This window comes from Myotis davidii, unplaced genomic scaffold, assembly GCF_000327345.1.
Source record: "Myotis davidii unplaced genomic scaffold, ASM32734v1 scaffold96, whole genome shotgun sequence".
Classification (NCBI taxonomy): Eukaryota; Metazoa; Chordata; class Mammalia; order Chiroptera; family Vespertilionidae; genus Myotis; species Myotis davidii.
In genome coordinates, this window is record NW_006289416.1 from 542,473 (window position 1) to 557,058 (window position 14,586).

The 14,586-nt window shown below is 38.8% G+C and overlaps 1 protein-coding gene and 1 pseudogene across 1 annotated transcript in view; one reads left to right on the forward strand and one right to left on the reverse strand.

The window, feature by feature from the left end:
* ARHGAP28 (Rho GTPase activating protein 28) overlaps positions 1–14,586 on the reverse strand; it is a 134,959-nt gene that overhangs the window by 88,252 nt on the left and 32,121 nt on the right. The window lies entirely within an intron of this gene.
* Positions 9,857–11,113, forward strand: LOC102772002 (annotated as a pseudogene).

The window sequence follows — 14,586 nt, forward strand, 5'->3', positions numbered from 1 at the left end:
ACAAGGGAAGAGAAATGGGTACTGCTTCTTCAAGATAGTAGGTCAGAAAAGAAAAGTAAAAATGGTCTGAGAATAGAGAACAAGGGGACCCCATAAATGAGGAGAAACAGCCTCTCTGAATTGTTCAAAGGCTGCCCGATACTTCCACCTAAACCTCGGGAGTTTTCCTATTATCTCCAGACTGAAAAACACAGACAGATAAGAAATTTGTCATTCAGTCAGCATTGGGTGGGAAAAAATGCCCAGGCCTGGGAGTCAAACTTTTACATTCTTGCCCTGCCACTCATCAGCTGTCTAGATTTGGTCAACTCATGTAGCCTCATTATGCCTCAGTTTCCTTCTCTGTAAACTGTGGATAGCCACTTCTGCATGGAGTTTTCGTGAAGATTAATGAAACATTATTCCTAAAATGCTGCACACGTTCTGTAATTCCACTCCTACCATTACCACCATAACCTATAGATGTCTAGTGATAGATGTTTTTTTGGCAGCTCAGATACCTCTGTTCTTTGGAAATTATACCACTTTTTGGAAAAGTTCAAGATGAGTTTATCTAAGATCACTTTCTGATTTCTTCAATTTCATGCATTTTAAAGGGTTTGCAACTTCTTATTAGTAAGGGATTTCCATGGATTTACCTTTTTGCAAAAAGAGATTATGCTTTAGGGTGTTTTGTTTTGTAAAGAAGAGGTGGAGGTTCTGTGGGGGGATTGAATGGGAGGAAGGGGGTGGGAGGAAGGAGGCAGAGGAGGTGGGGTGAGAAGGAAGAAGAGGAGCTGCCACTTCTAGAGCCAGATCAAGTGATAAATCCTGTAGCACTTTAACTATAATATACTGGAAGATTAATACCATCTGAATAATCTGAGGTTGGCACAGAATGAAATGAAAGACAATTAATGTTTAATATGCTATTATTTAAAAAGAGTCTTCTGAAGTGAACTTTTTGCCTCCGTTTATTTTTATGTCTAAAGGGCACCCTGTCTTCACTATTCATACAGTTCCTGCAGGTGTCGCACACCAGTGCTGAAAGTGCTTATCAACAAGCTGGGCTCCCCATAACTCCCGCCTTCAGCAGGCAGGACTGGCAGGGGTTACTGCCTCATTCCTCCCGCATTCCTTCTGAGGTTTATGGAAGCCCTATTTGTCATGAGCTCTGCAAATTGTGGAACAAGAAGAAAAACAGGGTGAAATATCTCTGATAACATCTACTAATTCCGGAAGTTTCAGGTGGTTAAGTATACAAGTAACCAAAATGTTGTGATTTTTAAAAATTTTATCTTTAGCCCGGCTAGTGTGGCTCAGTAGTTGAGCATCAACCTATGAACCAAGAGGTCACGGTATGATTCCTGGTCAGGGCACATGCCAGGGTTGCGGGCTCAATCCCTAGTAGAGGAACGTGCAGGAGGCAGCTGATTAATGATTCTCTCTCATCATTGATGTTTCTCTCTCTCTCTCTCTCTCCCTTCCTCTCTGAAATCAATAAAAACATTTATTTTAATTTACTTTTATTGTTGAAAGTATTACAGATGTCCCCTTTGTTTGTTTGGTGTGTTTTTTTTCCCATTGACCCTCTCCACCTGCACGCCCCCCTCCCAGGCTTTCACCACTCTATTTTGTGAAGCACCAGGTTGGTTTCTTGGAAAGTCTAAACTAGGTTTATCTACAGCTAAGCAGAAAATATTTGCATACATGGCTCCAATTTTACCATGTATATTCTTAAGAGAAAGAAAAAAGTTTCAATCTGTATGTTCACTTAATTAAATACATCAAACAAATGGAGAATTACTTCAGTCATAGCTCACAGAGACAAGACTTGTTTACTCTGCTCACTTACAAACCCTGAGTGTCTGGTATCTGAGCTTTGTAAACCCATCGTTTATTCATCACTAAAATCACCTAGCAATGAATGGCCAGCTAATCAGCACTTACCTTGTCCAAACACTCCTCACCGTAGTTTTTCCCCCCCTCAAATAATCCACAGACTTCTCTATCACTAAGAAACAATTCCCTTCTCTCCATCCTTCCTTCCTTCTGTTTATACAAGCACTGGGGGTGTTTGCTCTTGGTGCTATCTTCTCTCTGTGAATGTCTTATCACCAGTCACGCCACACTCAGAGAGTGCTGCCAGGCCGAGCGCTGTGTCCCAAGGCACTTGGGAACTGCTGCCCCGCACGTTTACTACAATAACACAGCACATCTCGACTGAACTGCTTTCACCCGCTGCTTTTGGAAAATCTCCAGGCAGGGTCTGTGTTTACGTCAGCAAGACTGGTTCAAAACACCATCTCCAGGGTTTTAAACAGGCTCTGAAACACATTGTGCACTCGGCGCCGCTGGGGTCAGGGGGCGGCCTTCCAGCAAATCTGTTACTTCGCTTGTCCTTCTACTTATTGCACAGGGGCTCTGATTTCCTTTCAGATCATCTCACAAGCCATTTTGTTATTTTTTCCTAAATATTCTGCCAGAGCCTTGGCTAACAGACCCTTGCATTATTATGCCTGTTGTCTTCAGAATCCCTTATCTGTAAAGACCCTGCTGATTGAGGTAAGCTAAACTATGTTCTTTCCATCTGATTTTCTTTTTTCTTCAGCTTTAGGATCATAAAGTCTTTTGTTTACATTTTCAGATGTAAACACAAGTCTTATCTTGTTAAACTTGCCTTTGATTAGCACAGTTGCTATGCGATTTAATCCCTCGGTTAGCGTTTAACAAGAGCCTTATAAAAGGTTTTGTAAAAGACTGGACATATACAAAGGGGGCAGGGCAGGGATTACATACAGAGCTATGGGGACCATCAAAATGAAACTGTAGAATGTGGGGCTTAAAAACAATTTCTAAATATAATGTAAATTCCTTATTACTTACAAGATTTAAGTTGAAGAAATTCTCCCTTTGGCAATAATCATCAAGCACATAAATGTTAAATTATTTTCACAAACAAATGAGCACATCGAGATACTGCCACACCTAGACATCATGCTGGAAATTTATACACTCATCATGGACCTTCGTTTTGCTTACCACCTTCTAAAATCTGAGGTAAAACTCTTATTCTTCCCCCAAACTATACAAAAAAGCAATATTCCATCTAAGAAGGCTTTCTTACCGCACGCGAATTTAAAAAGAGGCCAAAACAAACATCACCTTTGATTATAAAATACACTGGTGAAACAATTTTAAAACAATAAAAAGAAACTATAAACACAACTGTAAACTATAACATGATGCTACTTAACAAAGGAGAACCCAGAACCCTCTCAAGCAAATAATTCCCATCTAATTTAAAGGGAATGAAATTCAAATAAACCACCAAAACCGCCCTTTCTAACATTTCTCATTCCCTCTGAAAGATAACACAAAGGACCTGAACAATAATTCCAAGAAAATAAAGAAGAATGAAGTATTGACAGAGTGGCTGTATGGATAACAGTATTCTAAAAGTTAAACATTAGAGGTTAATCGACATTATGGAAACCATTCTGGGAAGAGCAGGCCATTTGTGTTTCTTGAAGTAGACCCTCAACCTGCTTGCTATTAAACAGACTAATCATGGCTTAGAGAGTACACTCTAACACAGATACCAATTTCTCGGAGAAGGGACATAAGGGAAGAGTAGGCAGAAGCCAGGAAAAAAGCAGAAGAAATGGACAGATTCAAGTCACACAAATCCTCAGGCAGAGTGCTTTTCTGTGGGGTAGGCACATGAGAACTCCCTTCCCACTCACCTGTCTTTTCTAGGACAAGGGCAGCAAACACAACCACTGGGTTGGTGCCCTTTGTCCCAGCACTGAACACAAGAGGAAGAGCTGGTAGCCTCGCCAGAGACATACATTAATTCCATTAAAGAGTGGAAGAGCTGGCTTGGGTAATAGAGTCTGCCTCAGTAGATGTTTCTAAAAATAGGTAATTGTAAGGAAAGACTGAATTAGATAGTTTCAAAGCTCCAGCTCAAAAACAGGAATTGGCATACAAAACTTCTAAGCTATTCTTTTTTATGCATCTATTAAGATCCTATTTTAACCAGTCTCCCCAAATTAGCAACAGGGTTGATCTATATTCCTACTATATCTGATCTTGAGAAGTTTACATTCACACCATAACAAAAATCTTCTTTAAAGGTTAAAAAATTACAGTTTACTATCACTTAACAGTATGTACCTACGATCTACTAATAAAACTATAAGCCCCACCTATGCATTCACTCAAAAACTGATTTATTTAAAAAACTGTACTATTTGCTCTCTTCTTTGCTCTTAGATAAAAGACAGAAAGACCCAAACTGTCAAAAGAAGTCTGTAGCCCAAGTTATTGGTTTAGGAAGTTCTCAGAACCTTACCTCTTCGCAGGTTAAAAGTCTTCAGGGATGAGAAGCTTACGGGAGAAGCACAACACATCTCTGCCACCATGTGTCCTCATGGCCCAGCCCTCATTCCCCACCTCACACCACAGAGCGCTGCCTCCACCTCCAGGGCAGGGCAGGGCTGGGCTGGCAGCCTCCTTAAGGGCAGTGGAGTTCCTTCCCCAAGTGCAGAACCAATTCCCACTGCACAGGAGCTATTTAAAGAGGTGGGGCCTGCAGGACAAATGCGGCCTTCCAGCCTTCCTGTTTGTGTCCTCGCTCATATTTCCATCCACTTCCTAAGGAAGACTACAGAGTGTAGTAAGCCCTGAGAAGGCTGAGATTTATGGAAACAGTGTGCAAGGGCAATTTTTAGAAACAGGTCTTCCCTTTCCTTCTTTTCTCCACAAGCAGATATGAGGCTTTGGAAGTACTTTAAAAGTCAAAAGCAAAAACTATCTGTTGTGGTTTGGTAAAGGTTTTCTACTTCTGGAAGATTTTTTAATCTGAAATGTAGAAAGGAAAAAAATTGTGGATCATTAACCCAACATGTATTACATAGTAAAACAGAAAAAAATATATGCGACTTATGGTCAGAGGCAAGGGTTGGATTCAAAAAGCCTCTGCCTTTTACTAGCTTTAATTAAAGAAATTCACTCTGGGCCTCAGTTTCTTTGTCTGAATAAATGGGACTAATAACATGTAATTTAGATGTGTTATGAAATCTGCATTAATAACTGTAAAAGGCCCTATACTGTGCCTTACAGATGTCAGACCACGCTGTTGTTACATTGACTTATCTAATTTCCCAGCTGCTGTTAAAGTGTATCAGGCATTAGTAGCTAGATAAAAAGTACAAATACATCTTTCTTCTCTGCATTTGTTTGTTTGTGTATTGTCTGCCTTCCCCATTGGCACCAAGATGGTAGGAGAGCCAGAGACCTCATTGGTAAGACTGGTTTAACATATTCCCAGTACCAAGAACAGCTCTTGGCATATATTACTATGCAACATGCAATGTTTGGTTAAATAAATGAATAGATAAATGCATAGTTTCAGACAAAATCAAAGTACGATGCTGTACACATAAGTCTGAAATAAATGCGTATTGAATTAGTGAATGAACCACAACTTTTTTTCTATAGAGAAACATCCCAGGAAAATGCAATAATAGAATTTTAAGACAAGTTGAGCTGTTACAAACATTTGAGATAAATATGACTGTATGTTTTGTTAAATCACCCTGTCAAACATATTATTAAGATGGTTAATGTACACACCTCTTACATCATGAGCGTTAGGTACAATATTCAATATGAATTAATTCACTGAAAAAAAATTTAGCTTAGTTTAGAATGGACCTAAAATCATTCCTCAGGCCTATTTCTGTTAAAAATAGAAACTCTTTTCTGGTGCCCTGGAAGTCCTAGCTTGGTGGCAGTGGGATTTGACTTGATAAGGACTCATTGATTTCTTTAAAAGCACTACCCAGACAAGAAGGATAAAGACCTGTGGTCCCTTGTGGTTCTTATGAAACAACTACTAATGTTTAATGTAACATAACATGCCAGGAGACAGGACAGTCTCCGGGATCTGAAACAGATTTCATTCTGAGCCTTCACATGGTTGTCTGAGTCCAGTTCGGGCCACTCCAGGCCACTAAGAGACCAAACGTCGCTATTTGATAGCTGCTCATTAATCTATTATGTGTACAAAAGATAGAGACTTTTGTGGATATTTGTCCACGTCAGAAAATTACCAAGGAGGAAGAATCCTGAATCTTAAAGATCATGTGAAACAGAATTCCCTCTTACTTCTGAGGATTTCTCTGGCTTTGCTCGAGAAAAAGGAACATGATGCAGCCTCTCTCTTCCTCTCCTCTCTGCCCTCTCTTGGCTCCCACTTTACAGAGAGAACAAGAGCTCTCCTGCTGCAGACCTTTCGCAAGGCTTCAACATGGAGAAAAGATTTAAAGGCTCTCCTCTGAATGAAGTCATTTTAGTTCCAAAATATGAGGAAGCACTCCATAATCATAAACTATGAAAGTTCTACAGCTTTTGGCCGATGAAAAGGAATCTCTGAAAAACAGAGTGGTGGTCAAATAAAAATAGAATTTACTGCCTAGAGCAAGTATCTATCCTCTATATTTTTCTAAGGTCAAAGTTTCAGACACTGAAGATGTTTTTCCGCCACATCCCTTCTCCTCCTTCTCTCAAGCAGTTTCTCTACTGCTGGAGGCATTTTTAACTGAGTAATTAAGGATTCTAAGGAAGTTCTGAAATAGATTTTTGACAGCTTTCAGCAGCAAGGCTTTCTCTCCCCTGACATGTAGCCTCTGGCCTAACAAATGCCATCTACAGGGAGCTTGTGAGTTCAATTAGAGGGTTATCAGATGTGGCTTAAATGCCTCCCGGAACATGCACATTTGACCCTGGGGCAGGAGGCTGAATTGTGGAAACTGTCATCCAATAGTCAAGCTGCTTCTCCCTCTAATGTAAGAAAGCTTGTAGGCACTCACCCAGAGGCTCCGACAGCCTCTCCTGGGGATTCTGAGGAACCTGCCAGCTATTTCCTGGATTAATAGTGGGACTGCCCCGCTACCAACAGACTTAATCAATATATCAATGTGTTACTTGGTTAGTAAATAAAAAAATAACTTCAAGTTACTGATTACACAGTCTTCTTGTGCTATTTCTATCATTATTTGAGACCATGTATCTAATTTTAATGAATATTTATCAAATACTATAGAAAATATAATAAACATCGTGTAAGAGGAGAGACGACTTACAGGCAAGACTAAAAGGAGCAAATGTAGAGCACATTATCACAGATTCTGCCGTTACTGGGCATGTGCACTGCACAACAGAACAATGATGAATCTCTCCTTTTGCCTGATAGGACAGCTGATTACCTGTCTGCTGACTCTAGTAACTATGCCTCGTTAGAAATAAAATAAGTAAAGCAAAGTTATAATGAAAGATTAATCTTAGTAATAAGAAAGGTCTGTGATAGCAAGTTCATTCTAAGAATTTAGTGATATTTCTTTTCCTAAATGAGAAATAAAGGGGATAATATTTCTCCTTCTTCTTCTCCCTTTCAATTTGCTGTGGACAAGGGCTCTTCTAGATGCTCCGAAGACACAAGATGTGTAAGAAGTGGGTTCCTATTCTTCATCAATTCATGAACTGGTAAGACAGGTACAGAGATAACTATAGTACAAAGGTAGTGTGTGGTAAAGGGGGAAGTACAGCCTAATATCAAGAGTGCAGGCACAAAGTGAGAAAGACATAGGCCAGCCGTGGGCAAACTACGGCCCGCGGGCCAGATCCGGCCCGTTTGAAATGAATAAAACTAAAAAAAAAAAAAATGATGTAATGATGTTTACTTTGAATTTATATTAGTTCACACAGACACTCCACCCATGTTTTTGTTTCGGCCCTCCGGTCCAGTTTAAGAACCCATTGTGGCCCTCGAGTCAAAAAATTTTCCCACCCCTGACATAGGCTTAAATTCTGGCTTTGCCACACCCATGCTATATAATCTTGAGCAAATTTCTTAATTCCTCTAAGCCTTGCCTTCCTCATGGGTAAAATATAAAACATATTAGACCTGCCTCATAGGGAGACGGTGAAAATAAAATGAATTTATGAATGCAAATCCTTAACAAAGTGCCTGGGTTTTGGAAGTCCTCAGTAAATGGCACTGATGCAGAAGAAAACTATTAAAAGATAAAGTGCCATGAACATTCAATGGAGAAAAAAACACACAGTCTAACCATAACTAAAATAAGAGATATACAATTTTCTAGCCAGGAAACTGCCCTCTTAGAATAGTGTGAATGTGCAGACTATCTTTGATTTATATCCCTTAAGCTTGTAAGATAATGTGTACAAGAGTGCCTGGGAAGAAGAGTGGCACAGCCACCCCTAACGTCCCCACTGCCATCCCCCCTTCTTTTCTGGGATGCCTCACCATGGCCTTGTGTCTAACTTCAGCCTGTGCTCGTCTCCATCACAGCAAATGGCCTTGTAGTCTCTTCTCTCTCTCCCACAAAACTACTTCTCTCTCAACAGGAGAGATGGTCTCAAAGGCTACCTTATATGTAGGAGAAAACATCCAGAGCATAAAAATGAAAACTTCTATTTCTGGCAATGATGGATTAAGTGGGACTGGATCAGCCTTTCCAATGTAAATAACTGGAAAACTGGATAAAATATGTGAAAAACTGTTTATAGATATTCGATTAAAGGAAGCACAAAATGTGCTCCCTGAGAAAAGGGGAACATCTGCAGTGAGTTCCACAGTCATCCCATCTTTCAGCCTGAAAGCACATTCCAGACCAGCAGTGCAGTGAGAGGAAACCCAAGAACACTGGGGCCTCAGGGGGTTACGGGGCCACAGAACAGAGTGCACTGAGGCTAAGGCAGATGGAATTCTCTAGGAAAAGTACACACAGGGAGGATCTATGTAGACAAGGAGCTCAAGAAATCGATACAGGGGTTTCCTTGAGTTTGCTGCTGAATATTAAGTTGACATACACAAGGTCAACTTCATAATTATGGGCAAAAAAACAAATGAAGATCTATAAGTACCCAATTCCCAGATCTGCCAGAGTGCTAGGAGGCACTTGAGTTGTTACCAGCCAGAATAGGAAGTCTTTGCTGGTTACCTGGGCTTAAGGTCACAACACCAAAAAATGGTTTAGTAATCTGACTAGTGGCCCAGTGCACGGATTCATGCACATTGAAAAAAAATTAATTAGAAGGAATATTTTAATATTGCTATTTGCCCTTTCTCTATAATAAAAGTGTCAACCAAATTCATGATCAACAATGACAAATCAAAACACATGTGTACAATTGGCACCAGCAAGAGCTTTATATGTATCATGCATGCATGAGTCAACATTTATTTTTAAATTGCCAGTGCACGTCATATGTATCAGCTGGTTGGTCAGTCAGGCGGTTGGACAGACGGATGATCGGTCACTTAGCCTTTTATATATACAGATACTTTAAAGTATCAGTTTAATGGTAGAGCTAACTCAGCCCTAGAGCAAAGACTATTGGAGACCTGCCCTAACAACCCTTTTAAAAGAAAGAAAGACAATAAAACTTTACACTAAATAAAACAACAAACAAAAAATATCACAAGTCCATCATTCAATTAAAAACTATGACACAGGCAAAGAATCCGAAAAAGAAGACATAGAAACAAACTCAAATGACAGAGCTGATGAATTAGTACAAAAGGATAATTATAATTATGCTCAATATACTTAAGAATTTCAAACAAAGAGGAGATAAATGAAAGATTAAAAAGAGTAAGATTTTAGAGTTTTTAAAATTTGAAATGAAAATATACCAGATGGAATTATCATAACATTAACTAATTTCCAAAGAAGAGACCAGTAAATTAAAAGGCAAAACAGTATAGAAAATACCTTATATGTCCTAATATGTCAATTTAAAAAAAATAAAAAATATTGAGTGGTAATACCAGTGCTGACACTGGAGTGCTCCTCTCAGGGACTGGATGACCCTGGGAGCAAGGGCATGCCCTCTCCAATGCACTGCTTTTCCTACCGCCATTGAGCCCTCCCTTCTCTCCAGGCCCCAGAGCAGGCATTGCATGGTGGCCCCGCAACTGGGGCACAAAGACAGCAGGACCTTCAGTTTGGGGAATATGATTACAGCTATGCTAGGGAAAATACCAAATTTAGGTATTACACAAATATGGCATAAAGACCAAGAATGTCCCGGATGATTTATGATGTGAAAGATCTGATGTGCAAATACATGTGCCCACTTTCACCTTCAGAGTAATCGGTGACAACCTGCACAGATGAAGGTACAAATAATAAGCTGGTGAAAAAGAGTTGCAGAATCTACCACAAACATTTTGAAAGCCAATGCAAGTATTTGCTTTGTAGTTCCTGACCCCATAATGCCTGATCCTTCCAAACAACCAAACTTAATCCTATTTGTTCATTACAGGAATTGGCTGTTTATTATCATGGCTGGAGACTTCCTGAATATACCCTTTCCCAGAAAGGAAGAATCCTATGTAATAAAACCGTGGTATGCAAATTGTCCCCTCAACCGACCAGGAGTTCATCCAGGAGTTCGACCTGGGGGCAGGGCCAGCTGGGGGACAGGAGGGAGGCCCCTGCTGGTGGTGGCAGTAGCAGCAGGAGTCCAAGAGAAGGGAGGGACTACCTGGCTGGTGCCGGTAGGCACTAGGGACCCTACCAGTGCACGAATTCCATGCACTGAGCATCTAGTTGCTCATAAAGAAGAATATACCACAATTCACAGGCTCCAGTCACTTATGGAAACTGGAAAGGAAGCATCAAGGGGAAAAAAAGGCCAAGAGAAATACTGCTGAGAAATTTCTCAAGAAATTCTGTAATATTTCTCCAAAGAACCACATTCTTTAACAAAAGTAGTAGGTCATTCTTTAGGATGTACTTGGCATTATTTGAAGAATTCTCCTGGTGAAAAGATCAACTTACTGAAAAGAAGCTTCCTCAGTATTCCAAATACGGATTACATCCAGCTGCTTAGTGAAATCACCAAGGAACAAGGTTTTAATATAACATATTTGGATATAAGCAAACTGAGGGCCAAGGAACATTATCAGTGTTGCACTAAAGTGTACACCAATCCCATCACAGTCTATCATGGCACTGGGATCCCCTGTGGCAGTGTGCAGAGTGATACAGCTCACAATGCTTTGTAGTGTTTAATGATAACAGCAGAAAGAAAATAAACTAAGAGCAACTTAGAAAACCCACATAAAAAAATCCCCTCTCACCCCTTCCCAAGTAAAACATTCACTATAATGTTTGAGTTTGTGTGTTGTTTCTAAATATCTTCTTAGATTCCATTAACATTCCAGATTTCATCATCTCCTGGTAGTTGTTAGTAAGCTCTTTTTAATGGCTTCAACTTTGTATTGGTATACTGTACTTATGTACTTTGTACCATAGGCAGAGTGTAGTATCCATTTTACAATGCCATGCATTTAAAAGGAAGAAACTGTAAGTTTATTGATGGTGAGGAGGAGGATGAAGTAAAATTACTGTTAACAACAATCTTTCTTCTGGTGCTTAACTTCTTTGTGCAAGGCTTTGTAAAGGGAATTTGAAGGAAGCCCCTTATAATTAGTAGTAGAGTGTTGAGGAATGCTCTAACAAGCTTTTATTGGATGTGATTATTAAATGTCAGGGGGCATGACTGGTCTGCTGCATATTTGATCCATGTAATAAAAAGCTGTTGTTATAAAATAAAACATAATTAATTAAAAAGTATATGTCAATTATGTCTCAATAATAAAAAGAAAATATCCAAACTGAAAAACACAGGGAAAAAAGGGCTGAAAATTAACAGAGTCTCAGTAACCTGTGAGATAACATTGAGTAAGCTTACATATGTGTTACTGGAGTCCTGGGATGGGAAAAGGGGATAAAAATGATATAAAGAAATAATGGTTGAACTGTGTCCAAATTCAACGAAAACTATAAACAAGAGATCCAAGAAACTCAATGAACCCCACCAAAAAAAAAAAAAAAACCCAAAGAAACACACACCAAAAAAACAAAAACAAAAAAAACCAGCCTGGCATATCATGATGCAATTGCTGAAAAAAAAGATAACGAGAAAAAGCAAAAGTAGCAGAGCAGGGGAAAACAGACATATTATGTAGAGAAGAACAAAGATAAGAGTGACTGCAAACTCCTGATTAGGAACAACCCAAGCAAAAAGCAGTAGAATGACACCTTTCAAGTAATGAAAGAAAAAAAGGTTAACCTGGAATTCTATATCCAGTGGAAATATCCTTTAAAAAAAGACAAAATAAATACAATCTTAGACAAACAAAAGTACAGATAATTCATATATAGCAGATCTGCACTACAAGAAATGTTAAAGTTTTTTAAGAAGAAAGAAAATAACACTAGATAGAAACTTGGGACCTACACAAAAGAATAAAAGTGTGGGAGTTTGTAAATATGTAGGTACATAAAAAAGAATTTTCTTCTATTTTAACTTCTTTAAAATAAAATTGACTGGTTAAAACAAAAATAATACCAAGGTTTTTGACATATGAAAGAAATAAAATTTATGACAACAAAATCAAAAAGGTCAGGAAAGAGAAAAAGGAAAGCATAAAATCATAAAGTTCTTACATATATGTGAAATAATATAATATTACTTTTAGGTGGGATGTGATAAGATAAAGTGCCATATTGTAAACTCTGGAGTGACCACTAAAAATAACCAACAAAGAGTTATAATACGAAAGTGGAGATAAAAGAGAATACAAAGAAAACAAAATAAAACAAAACTTATGTAATCCAAGAGAAGGCCAGGAAAGAGGAAAAGTGGTAAAGAGAACAGATGGGATAAATAGAAAACATATAGCAAGATAGCAGACTAAATCCAGCTCTATATGCTGCCTACAAGAAACACATTTCAATTATATACACAGAGTAAAAGTAAAAGGATGGATTAAATTTACCATGTAAACATTAATCATAAGAAATCTTGCATGGCCATATTAATTCAGACAAAGCAGACTTCTGTGTCAGTTTGGGTCTTGAGGAAAACAGAAATCAAGAACTGAATCAAAGGTTCACGAGACTTATTGGAGGAAACACTTATGAAAGATAAAGGTGAGAGGGAGCAGGATTGGGCAGAGAAAGAGCCTCACCCTGAGTGCAGGTCCAAGGAAGTCTCAGCCAGGCTAATCGGCAGTCCCCAGCAGATATCAGCCCTGCTCATGTGCTCAGACATGAGCTGACAGGATAGCCATGGTGTGACTATGTGTTAGATTCCCAGAGTGTGACAGCTGAAGGTATAGCTAAGTATACTACTTTTTGGAAAAGTGGTCTGAATAGCACAACTCTATTTCTGCCACAATTTGTTCTATTACTGAGAAAGGAGTGCTGACATCTCCAACTATCACTGGGAGTTCTCTGTTTCTCCTTTCAGTCCTGAAAGTTTTTACTTCAAGTATTTTGAAGCCTTATGGTTCATGCATACACATATAGGGTTATTAAATTTTCTTTATGAAATTAGCCTTTTATCATTAGGAAATATCACTCTTGTCCTTGATCATATAAGTGTTATTAATAAAATATCATTCCAAGTATAAAATAAAAAATGAACTCTAGAGTAGAAAGTAGATGTACTTAGATTGTGGCTATGTTCATTTTTGAAAATAATTTTTTAAAATATGTTTTGATTGATATTTCAGAGAGAAAGGAAGGGGAGGGAGAGAGAGAAACATCAATGTAAGGGAGAAACACTGATCAGTTGCTTCCCCCATGCACCCCTACAGGGGGTTGAGCCCACATCCTGGGCATGTGCCCTGACCAGGAATCGAACTGGCAACCTTTTGGTGCATGGGACATCAACCAACTGAAGTACACGGGCCAGCGATGAAAGTAACTTTTGATGATAATCCTATATTTAGAAAGTTTTATGTCATGTGTCAAAAGAACTGTCTGAAATAATTTGTTTTATTTCTAAGTGGAGTTATATGTTTTTCAAGGATTTCTCTCTCAGGACCCAGGATAAAGGCCATTGCCTCTAAAAGCTCTCCTGTCTCCCAGGCAGTAACAGCTGCTGCCTCCTTTGTGCCCTTGGTCTTGAACATACCTCCATCCCAGCCCATCTCCCTCATTGCATGTATTTGCTCTCACATTTGTCTTTTCCATTAGACAAAATATTCTGAGGGCAGAGACTATCATATTACCTTCATGTCCCCGATGTCTGGTGTTCACTAAGTAGTTCATTAATACTCATCAAATGAATTAAAAGCTTACGTTTAAAATTATAATTCTGAGTTAGCCTGGCCCAGCTTTCATTGGATCACAGGAATCGACATGGGCCGGTGTGCCAGTGTTAACGGACCTTGGATTGTAGAAAGTACCTACAAAATCATAAAATATGTGTCACCTTGCATTATTTTTTAACATCAAATAATTCAATAATTGAGCTATTTGTCCTTCACTGGAATTACTTAGTCTTATTCTTTTATTCTATGAGGACTCCTCTCATGTACAAATTAAACAGTGTAGAATTAGATTTTATCATCTATTCCTAAAATTCTGAAGAAAACACTATCTTTTTTTAATGTTTTGATAGAACAAAATAGCCAGGAGAGGGCCAACTAGATACAGGAATATAGATTGGTTATAAAATATTTCTTGATAATTATCTGCTTTCATACTCTCTTTC